This window comes from Pinus tabuliformis, chromosome 4_1, assembly GCF_031772625.1.
Source record: "Pinus tabuliformis cultivar Carrire ecotype Pingquan chromosome 4_1, CPIR1, whole genome shotgun sequence".
NCBI lineage: Eukaryota > Viridiplantae > Streptophyta > Pinopsida > Pinales > Pinaceae > Pinus > Pinus tabuliformis.
This window is the reverse complement of record NC_142303.1, coordinates 876,830,990-876,841,523: the sequence shown is the minus strand read 5'-3', so window position 1 is coordinate 876,841,523 and position 10,534 is coordinate 876,830,990. Positions and strand designations below refer to the sequence as shown.

Genomic DNA, 10,534 nt, shown 5'->3' with positions numbered 1-10,534 from the left:
AGTTGTGTCCACCCCATTCAAATTTATAGGATAACTCTTGAAAATTTTGCTAATCTTTCTCTTGGATCCAATGGTTTGTTTGACGGCCAAGATATTTCAATATGGTTATTTTTCAAGTGAAATATATCGGCTAGCTTAGAATCGTAATGTGTCTAAATTGCACTAGCCTTATCTTCCACCTTAATCACGTGTAACTCATGTTCAACTTCAGGTCTTCAAAGGATGCATATATGCTCAGAATATTCCTCATTATTCTCCCATTATCAAAACTCTAACATTTCACTTTCATTTAGACTCATGTTCAACTTTTATATCTTCAAAGGATGCATATATGTTCAGAATACTCCTCATTATTCTCCCATTATCGAACCTCTAACATTCCACTTTCATTTAGACTCTTCATGGTGGTTTTTATCTTAATTAGATATGGTCTACTCCAATGTCCACTAGACTATGTCTTGATTGCCCATATTAACGTCCATGTTTCTTACTTCTCCTTAATGGCTAAGAGCTCTCTAGTCATCCTTTGTGCTTCTAGCCCTCATGATTTTGCAATGTGTAGAAAACAAAAACTATTATATACAGGTAATGCTATAATTATGGAAGTTACATGTACTATTTTACTCTTTAAGACCACTCATTTATTTTTCTTGATTTTTTTTAGATTTAAATTACCCTAATGAAAATTATGGGTGGAGAGATGTATTTAAATCTTAAAATTTCTAGGGATTATTCATATGTTCCATTCATAGAGTTGTCATCATATGAATTTTGTCAATTTTGGCCAAATTTTCCCTTTAATTTCATAAAAGAAATTCATATGATTGGTGCGGCAAGGAAGATGGAAAGTTTGAGATGTAATGACTCAAAATCCTCATTCTATCTAGTGAAAAAGTTCATCCTTCAATCTCAAGCTTTTATCATAAATGTTCTTAGGCATTTTTTTAAGAAACAATAGAGGAGAGTGCAAAACTCACACCATATACATATTATGGTTGTAAGTTTTTTATATAAAAGAAGCACAATGTAATTTCAACATTTTATGTTGATATAATTTTCTCAATTCAATATTTTACAGGCAACATTTAATGAATAATTTTTTTTAAATCTAATCATAATTGATAATAAAACTAACAAATATGTGAAAAATATCTTGAAGTTATTAATATCACATTTAAAACAATTTTACCACAAAACCTTCTATTCCTAATCACAAAGTTTTGATGACTATTTTCAAAATAATGCTTTATTCCTGTTATCTTCAGTGGCTGCTTACAACATTTGTAAGTTTTAAGACTCTCAGATTTATTTGCTTCTTAATGATTATTGTCTAACTTTTCCAATAAATCTACAGGACCACAATGTTTTTTCTTCTCTATTTCAATAACAATTCTATCAAAAATAACTTTTGTTATATGTGTATTGAACACTTGAAAAATCCCATGAATAAAAAGAAGAGCTAAATACTTTGTATAGAATGACTACAATTCTGGTTTATATGCATAGCAAAGCTTCCCAGCAACAAAAGCACACTTAGAACACTGACCCAAACAAAGCGTGTAGATATAGTGCTTTCAAATAACACAAAGATCTCGGTAGATATATTGCTTTCAAATAACACAAAAATCCCTGCACCTGTAAAAGTCCACCTGTTCCAACACAATATATATTCTAAGAATCAATCCCATTCGCAAGTGTTTCATTCTCAATATACCATTAGTTAAAGAGAAAATCAATCTAGACTATAGCAAATCAGAATACATCATTTGCTGATTAATTGAATAGCTGATTGAAGCAAATTTAAAAAGCATAAGAATTATTAATGCAGAGAATGGTTCTGTACCTGGGTAAAAATCTCTAATTGTATATCAGATATTGCAACCAGAACTTCCAGGCACTTAATAGATCCTCCCGGTGCATTGTGAAGAGCTACAGTAACAGGGTTTCGTTTTTATGTTACCATCAGAATCACGAACCTCATCCAAACCGTAATTATAGTGATAACAAAGCTCCCTCATAGGAGGAATGTTCTCAGCAGCAAAGAGCATGATATGTGGTAACTTTCTGTCATCATGGTCATAAAGAACATTCTGTGCATAAAGATTAGGAGAACAACTATGATTAACAAATCTACCCACATTTTCACACTCGGCTGCATCAATCGTGAATCCTCCATCTTCCACCATGTCAGAGGTTGCACTAGGATCAATGTCGGGCATCAAACTAGAAAGATCACTCCAAAGAGATTGATCTCTGCTATTGCAATTGCGTCCAATATCAAAGAGGTATTCATCATTCCCAACACATTTTTCAGCTTCAGTATCACAAAGAAGGTTACCAGTGTATTCACAAATCAAGCTACCAGAAGGTATGGAGTCTAATGATCTAACCCCCCAACCTCTCTTATCTGTCTTGAAAACCTCAAGTGTATATCGAACACCATGTTGACTCAATCTATTGTGACAAGTCCCACGACATTTACAAGAAGGACCGCATTCATATACAATAGGCTTTGGATACACAATAGCACCATCGTAATTAAATGGAAATTCTCCCCCATTTTTCGAAGCACAGAAGCATTTGGAAGGATCCAAACACCCGTCTTTACATTCACATCCCTTGGGAGGCTCAGGCTTACACCCATATGGATAAATAACCTTATTTGTATAAAAAAAAATTGGTAGACTTTCCTCATCAATGGTATTCACTGCACAAACGCATTTTCTCTCTTTGCCTCCAGAAATGTCCTTAACGCTAAGACCTTCATGAATTCGATGTTTTTGTTCCCTCCCTATAAATTGCACTGCCTTCAAGCCCAACTATGGTTGACCATGCCGTATTTTTAACCGGAACTTGAATACTGACTATCCACATACCCCTTTATCGAGCCAGTATGTTTGCACATCATAGAGCCCATCATATGTATATATTACATTGATTGTGCCTTTTCTGTTTTCATGAATTCCAGTATTCGTTTGCTTGTATCCACGGATAACTCTCACGGGTGTCTTCTTGTCTATGCTGTTCTTAAGAGCCAAGTTTCCGCGTTCAAGTTTCTGGTGTTTGTTCTGCCTTTTGTCCCCACTGTAGTTATTTCCACCATGACCAGTGTATATCAACACAGCCCCACTGTCTATATCATCTTCATAACCACCTGATGCCATGATGCTGGTATCCAGTGTCACATTTCCTTGCTTCAAGAAATCAATCCCAGCCTGTACCTGCCGATGAAGATAGAGCTCAATTCTATAATGAAATTGGTCTCCAACCTCTACTCCAAGAACAACTCACACAATTTGTTTACCCGTATTGACATAAAGATTATTCTCTCTTAAGATTTTGGATGCCTTTATATCCACACAGAAACATTTACCAGCTAGTGCATGGTCTTGAACTTGGGCTTCATGATTCTGCAACAATTTCCGGCAAACTGCTTGAAATAATCGCACGGTTTCTTTAACTTTTGACTGGGTATGGGACTTTCCAATTTTAAGAAATGCATTAGTCAGAGATTTAGATGGGGGAAGCTTTGGGGTATTTGTCACAAGACTAGGCGGATAGAGTGGATCTCTGGTTCTGACATTTTTTGAAGAGAGGTGCTTAGGGGTTGACACACCCTTATATGGAGCCACTATATTGGTTCCAATTGTATTATGTTGAGAACATAACCCTTGAACCTTGACAGTAGAATGTCCCGGGTTGGCTTCTTTCTTGACCATATGGGCCACCTGATTAGCATTCTCTGTTTTAGGTCGCACCTTGAAATGTTGCAAGTTTTTGTACTTTACTTGGCTAGAATGATGAGAAATATAGTGTGGTTCTTTCAACGCTGATCTACAAGGCTGGAGGTTCTCATTCTCTCTGTTTCTAGCACTATCTTTGTTCACACCATCCGACTGAAGGTCACCCTCTCTGTTTCTAAAATACACCATGTTTTTCTTCTCTTTCTTTCCAAAACCATCTTATTTGCTTCTAGCAACATCTTTGTTCACACAATCCGACTGAAGGTTGCCTCTAAATTTGACACTTTCTTTAGCAGTTGAATGATTTTTAAAATTAGAATGTTGTTGACCGCTGCCCTTCACACCACCCGTATGGGTCTCAGGGGAAGCGGATAATTGGTACTGCTCCTTCCTCACTAAGGGAACAATTCTACCATTACTAGAGGTATAATATGCAGAATCTGAAACTGGTGGCGTGAAAATTTTTTGTGGCAAACATTTATAACTCACAGGTGCAACAGTAGATATATATCTCCCACAGCCAGGAGGAAAATCCCTGACTGCAGATGGTTTGGTTGGCTTCTTATTCTCAGGCATAAGATTACTTTCTGTTGAACGGTTGTTGTCCTTTTCATTTATCTTTTTCCCTACAATTTTATTTAGAACTTCACTATGATCAGGGTTGACACTCTTACCAGAATTCTGCTTCTTGAGCTTAGATAAATGTAGATGTTTCAGGGAATCATCCATGTTCGTGTTTTCTTCAATTCTGCGTTTTCACAAAATGGTCTTACCAGCAGCATCATCGTGGGTGCCCAAAATGGTCTTACCAGGAGCATCATAGTGGGAGCAATCAGCCTCACCAGAATATCTGAGAATGTTATATTCTGTTTGGTTTCCCATTCCCACTTCAGGGATCGCCAGCCAGAATGTATTATTTCCAACAGTCCCTCCTATCCATATATGAAAATGGTCAACGTTTCAAAAAAGACAGGTGCAGAAATCATTAACACCATAATAGGAATAATTTGAAAGATTCAACCAAGAAAAATAATTTCATAATACAATTAAGAAAAGATCAACTACATTTCACAACAAAATAAATTGCATAAAATATCTGATCTACAAAAGTTCAGATGTATCTCAAGAGGCATAGGAGAGTATTGCATTTGGCCTAATCCCTACAGTACAAATAGGCCAAGAGAATATTTCAGAATGGTCGAGGCCAGGGATTTGCCTTAGGAAGCAATAATGATTATGATTTCCAAATTGGATGGACACCGTAAATTGGATCCTAGGGTTTCCTTTCGACTTTTATGCCCAAATAATCTGGTCATGACATATCTATGAATATCAACCATGTTGGTGATGATAACGCATTCAAGGAAAGGAATCAACGACTGTGGTCCATGTTGGGGATTTTTAATGGGAAAATCCCAAAAACAAAAATTCAACCACACAGAGGCAATGCTCTGTTTCACCTTTCCAGGATCTTTTGTGCACAGGGAAGCTTAAAAAAAAATTACTGAAGAACAGAGTATTTCAACACCATAAAAACATTTCTATTCATTAAGATATATGCCTGATACATATTCATCCTCTTTGCTGAGAGGGATTCACCACAAAAATACATTCAACAAAAAAAACATTTACTCTGTTTTCACCTGAGAATTCACTGAGCTGGGTTTACTGCTGTAAATCCCCTTTTACATTCACTGCTGTGAAAAACACTTTACTGCTGTAATAATAAAAAAAATTTACACACATCCTTACAAAACAAATGCGATCCTCTACTTGCGGTATTTCACTTTGCTTCACCACCAGTAAAAAAAATTATATGCATTCTTTATGCGCTCCCACGTTTTTCATTCATACATTATGCACTGTTGTGCATCACCATAGTTTTCATGGAGGTCAACCCTTTTTCGCTGCAGCAAAACTATGTCATTTTGTTTCTCGATGATATGATATACAAACCCAAAACAAAAACATGTGTATTAAAAAAAAATGACTCCCAAAGCAAAGATATTAAGTTTTACGTGCCGTAAAAAAAACATAAAAATCTACCTACGCATATGACAATTCATTAATAAGAGGTATGGTCAACGAACTTAATTTTTACTCCACGCCATGTAGTTAATGCTGGTCGTATGCAGGTGTGCAGGTTTCACTGATGGACGGTGGAGAATGATGGAGCTGATCGGACGACGGAGGTGAATATCGGAAGATCATTTTCTGCAGAGCTTTATGTCCCGAGAATGTCAGACATGGTGACGTAAGGGGACAGCCACGCGTCAACTCCAAATTTTCTCGGGCTCAAATATACGGAAAGTCCCTTTACCGGAAAGTGGCCCGAGAACTCTCAGGCGGGATTGGTGAACGGTTTCTGGCAGTTTTGGGTGAGAACGTCTGCGTTGAAATTAGATTTCAACACTCCCCTTTAATTTCAACAGCTGGGCATTCGGTCATACCCAGACACTTTCTCAGAAATTCAAATCTCTCCTGATCCAGTGCCTTTGTCAAGATGTCTACTACCTGTTCTTGAGTCCTGCAATGTTCTAAGACAATTTCTCCATTGTTCACCAATTCTCTGATGTAGTGAAACCTTGTATCAATGTGTTTCGTTCTCTTATGAAACACTGAATTCTTTGACAATGCAATAGCTGAGCTATTGTCACAAAAAATCATTGTCGCTTTTGCCTGCTCTTGGCCTAAACTTCTCAACATTCTTCTCATCCACACTGCTTGACATGCTGCTGCTGTAGCTGCCACATATTCAGCCTCTGCTGTAGACAATGCTACAATGGACTGCTTCTTAGAAGCCCATGAAATGGCTCCTGAACCCATATGAAACACATAACCGGAAGTGCTTTTCCGATCATCTACACTTCCAGCCCAATCACTGTCAGTGTATCCAACCAAATCTGAACTTTATGAGACACTATATAATATGCCAAACATTTTGGTACCTTTCACATACCTCAAAATTCTTTTTGCTGCCTGCCAATGTGCCTCTTTTGGCCTCTCCATGAATCTGGAAATTAAACTAACAACATACATAATATCAGGCCTAGTTGCTGTTAAATACATAAGGCTACCTACAATACTCTTATACAAAGTAGGATCAAAATCCTTGCTGCTGTCCTCTCTGCTGAGCTTTAACCCCATTACTGTGGGAGTGATCGCTGCCTTGCATTCTTGCATGTTAAATCTGCTCAATACTTGATTTACATATCTTTCTTGTGAGATAAAAATTCCTTTTTCATTTTGATCTACTTCTATGCCTAAGAAGTATCTCAAGAAACCCATGTCAGTCATTTCAAATTCATCCTTCATGACTGATTTAAAATTTTCAATGAGCTGATCATCATTACCTGTGAAAATAACATCATCAACATATAAGACAACAATTAAAATTTTACCATCTTTTTCTTTGATGTAGACAGTGGGTTCTCCTTCACATTTGTCAAATTCATTATCCAATAGATATGAATATATCCCGCTGTACCATGCTCTTGGCGCTTGCTTCAGCCCATAAAGAGCTTTCTTCAATTTGCACACTTTGTGCTCTTCACCTTTCTTCTCATAGCCGAGAGGCTGTTCAACATAAACCTCTTCCTTTAACACTCCATTTAAGAATGTTGACTTCACGTCCATTTGGTAGACTTTCCATTTGTTTTTTGCTACTATGGACAACACTGCTCTCACGGTTTCCATTCTTGCAACCGGTGCGAAAGTCTCCTCATAATCTCTCCCATACTGCTGCTTGTACCCTTTGACAACCAGCCTTGCCTTGTGCCTTTCTATCTTGCCTTCAGTATTTCTCTTGGTCTTATAGACCCATTTCACTCCAATGACTTCTTTGCCTTTTGGTATCTCAACCAAATCCCATGTTTTGTTTCTCTCTATGGCATTCATCTCTTCATCCATAGCTTCTATCCATTTCCTATCTTTAATTGCATCCTCGAAATGGATAGGATCATCAACATGACAATACAAGGCAAATAAGGAATTCATTCCTTCATCATAAATATCACTTAGATTTCTAAATTTCTTACCTCTTTCACTTGGTGTGCAAGTGCTTGAAGATGCACTTGAATTTCCTCCTTGTGGTGTGCTTGGAGAAGCACTCTCACTTATCCTCAATGGTGTCCCTTGTTGTCCTTGTGTTGGCGCTACTGTTTGGGGATGTACTTCAGCCACTTCCTCTTCATCCTCATCATGAGACAAACAGTTTTTAACATTCACTGTTTTCTCTATGCTTCCATCCCAAGCTTCCTCTTCAATGAATTGAACATCTCTGCTGACAAAAAACTTCTTGGTAGATGGGATATATAACCTATAGGCTTTGGATTCCTCACTCTATCCAATGAATAGACATTTCTCCCCTTTGCTGTCCAACTTCCTCCTTAGCTGATCTGGTATGTGTGCATAGGCCACACATCCAAAAACTCTCATGTGGGTGACTCCTTGCTTTCTCCCACTCCATGCTTCTTCCGGCACTTTGTTCAACACTGCTTTTGTAGGACACCTGTTCAAAATATACACATCACAATTTATAGCTTCAGCCCAATAGTCATTTGGCAAATGCTTTGCCTTCAGCATGCTCCTCGCCATATCGATGATGGTCCTGTTCTTCCTTTCAGCAACTCCATTTTGCTGTGGGGTGTACCTAGCTGTAAACTGTTTCTGAATTCCATTTTCTCTACAAAATGTTAGGAATTCCTTCGAGATATACTCACCTCCTCTATTAGTTCTCAAAACTTTTATATGCAGCCCGCTTTGGTTTTCCACAAATGCCTTGAAGTTTTGGAATTTCTCAAACACTTCACTTTTGTTTTTAAGGAAATATATCCAAGTCTTTCTTGTAAACTCATCAATGAATGTTAGGAAATATTGGCTGCCTGCTAGTGATGGAGCTTGCATCGGTCCACATAAATCTGAGTGGATGATCTCTAAGAGTGCCTTTGCCCTTATGCTCTTCCCTGATGGAAAACTTTCTCTGTGTTGTTTTCCCAAAATGCAGCCTTCACATAGGCTGTCTGGTTTCTCCATCAATGGTAATCCTCTTACCATTCCTTTCCTGCTCAACAAATTTAGACCTCCAAAATTGAGATGACCAAATCTCAAGTGCCACAACCAATTTTCATCCTTTGGCACGCTTTGGAAAGCCTCTTGGGTGACTACTGCAATTTCTCCTTTGTTTTTCAAATATGCTCTTATTCTAAGAGGGAACATCTTGTTCCTTGTCATCTTCACTTCAGAAATGCATCTTTTGCTAGGTGTTATATCCATGATGGTGCACACATCATTTTTAAAGAAAACATTGTACCCCTTATGGACAAGCTGTCCAATACTCAAGAGGTTACATCTCATTCTGGGGACATAGTAGACATCTGCTATGGTTTTCCTTTCTGCTTGCTTTGTAAATATTTTTACCTCCCCTTTTCCCATAACAAAGACTTTACTATCAGTACCATGGGTAACTTCTGATTTCATATTTTTATCTAGGGCAGAAAAGAAGGCTATGTTTCCTGTCATATGGTTGCTGCAACCTGAGTCTAAAAACCAAATGTCCTCACTGTTTGTTTCTGCCATGTTACAGGCTAACAACACATTATTTTGACTGTTGTTTTCTCTTGTAACATTTGCATTTTGTCTACTATTCATATCAATGACAATGTAAACTTTGAAACAGGAACTGATACTGTTACCCATTTTGTAGAGGTGGCAAAAAAATGACCTGATTTTCAAAAGTGTTGATGCAGAATACACATGTTTTTTTAAGAACATGGTTTTTGGAACTTTAATTTTTTTCATGTGCATTAAGTTTTAGAATGGTAGTGAATGGTAGTGATTTTCATCCTGATTTTAAAAACTGAGTATTCTGCATCACACCCTTTTTTTAAAAGACCTATTTTTTGACTTTAAATTTTCTAGTGTGTGAAATGTAAAAAATTATTTTCTAAATTTGATAGTTTTTGAAGTCGTCATTGTATTCATATTTTCTTGTTCTCTATCTTAATTTTTCTTTTAGTGGGGTTTTTATTGTTTTGCGTTTTTAAATTAGAAAGTCGATAGTTTGAATTTTAGATAATCTACATATTTAGACATCCTTAATTAATTTTTCAATCCACATGAAATAATTGTTTCTAAAAAACAACATTTTTTAACAATGGACATAAAAAATAACCATTTTTAACATAAATATAACAAAAAAACTAAACGTTTTGATAATTTTTTGCTAGAATTAACATGTCAAAATCACAATTTTTATACAAAAATATTAACTAAAAATGGTCAAATAATAGTTTTTTTTATGAATTTCATGTCAAAAAGATAATAATGACTACTTTTTTTTCAAAAAAAAATGATTAACTTAAAAATCAATGCAAAAATCACATATTACCAATATTGAACGTATAACAACCCTAATTGAGTGTTTATTCTTCTCATAAAATGTCAAAGTCAAAACATTGCAAAGCTTGAGTTACAAGCATAACTTAAATTTAATCAAGAATGTCACGTAATCCAAACTCTTCGTCCTCTAGAGTTTCATCATTGTCCTCTTCCACAATATTTTCTGTTTCATTTTGCTCATTTTGCTCATTTTCCTCTTCTAATGGGTCTTTCATGTCTGCAAATCCCCCAATATGTGTCTTTCCATACATTCCATGTAATGGTGGTTGGGGTTCCTTTGCCTTTTTTGCCACACGTGATTCACTAAAGTCCCCTTTCTTCAACCCAATTTCTTGCATTGCATCTGGAAGAAATTGAAGAGCATTAATTCTTTGCTGAATGAAATTGCATTG

The 10,534-nt window shown here is 36.5% G+C and overlaps 1 pseudogene; it reads right to left on the bottom strand.

Annotated features, from left to right (window-relative positions):
- Positions 1–1,898: 1,898 nt before the first annotated feature.
- Positions 1,899–3,932, bottom strand: LOC149178982 (histone-lysine N-methyltransferase, H3 lysine-9 specific SUVH6 pseudogene; annotated as a pseudogene).
- Between the last annotated feature and the right edge of the window lie 6,602 nt (positions 3,933–10,534).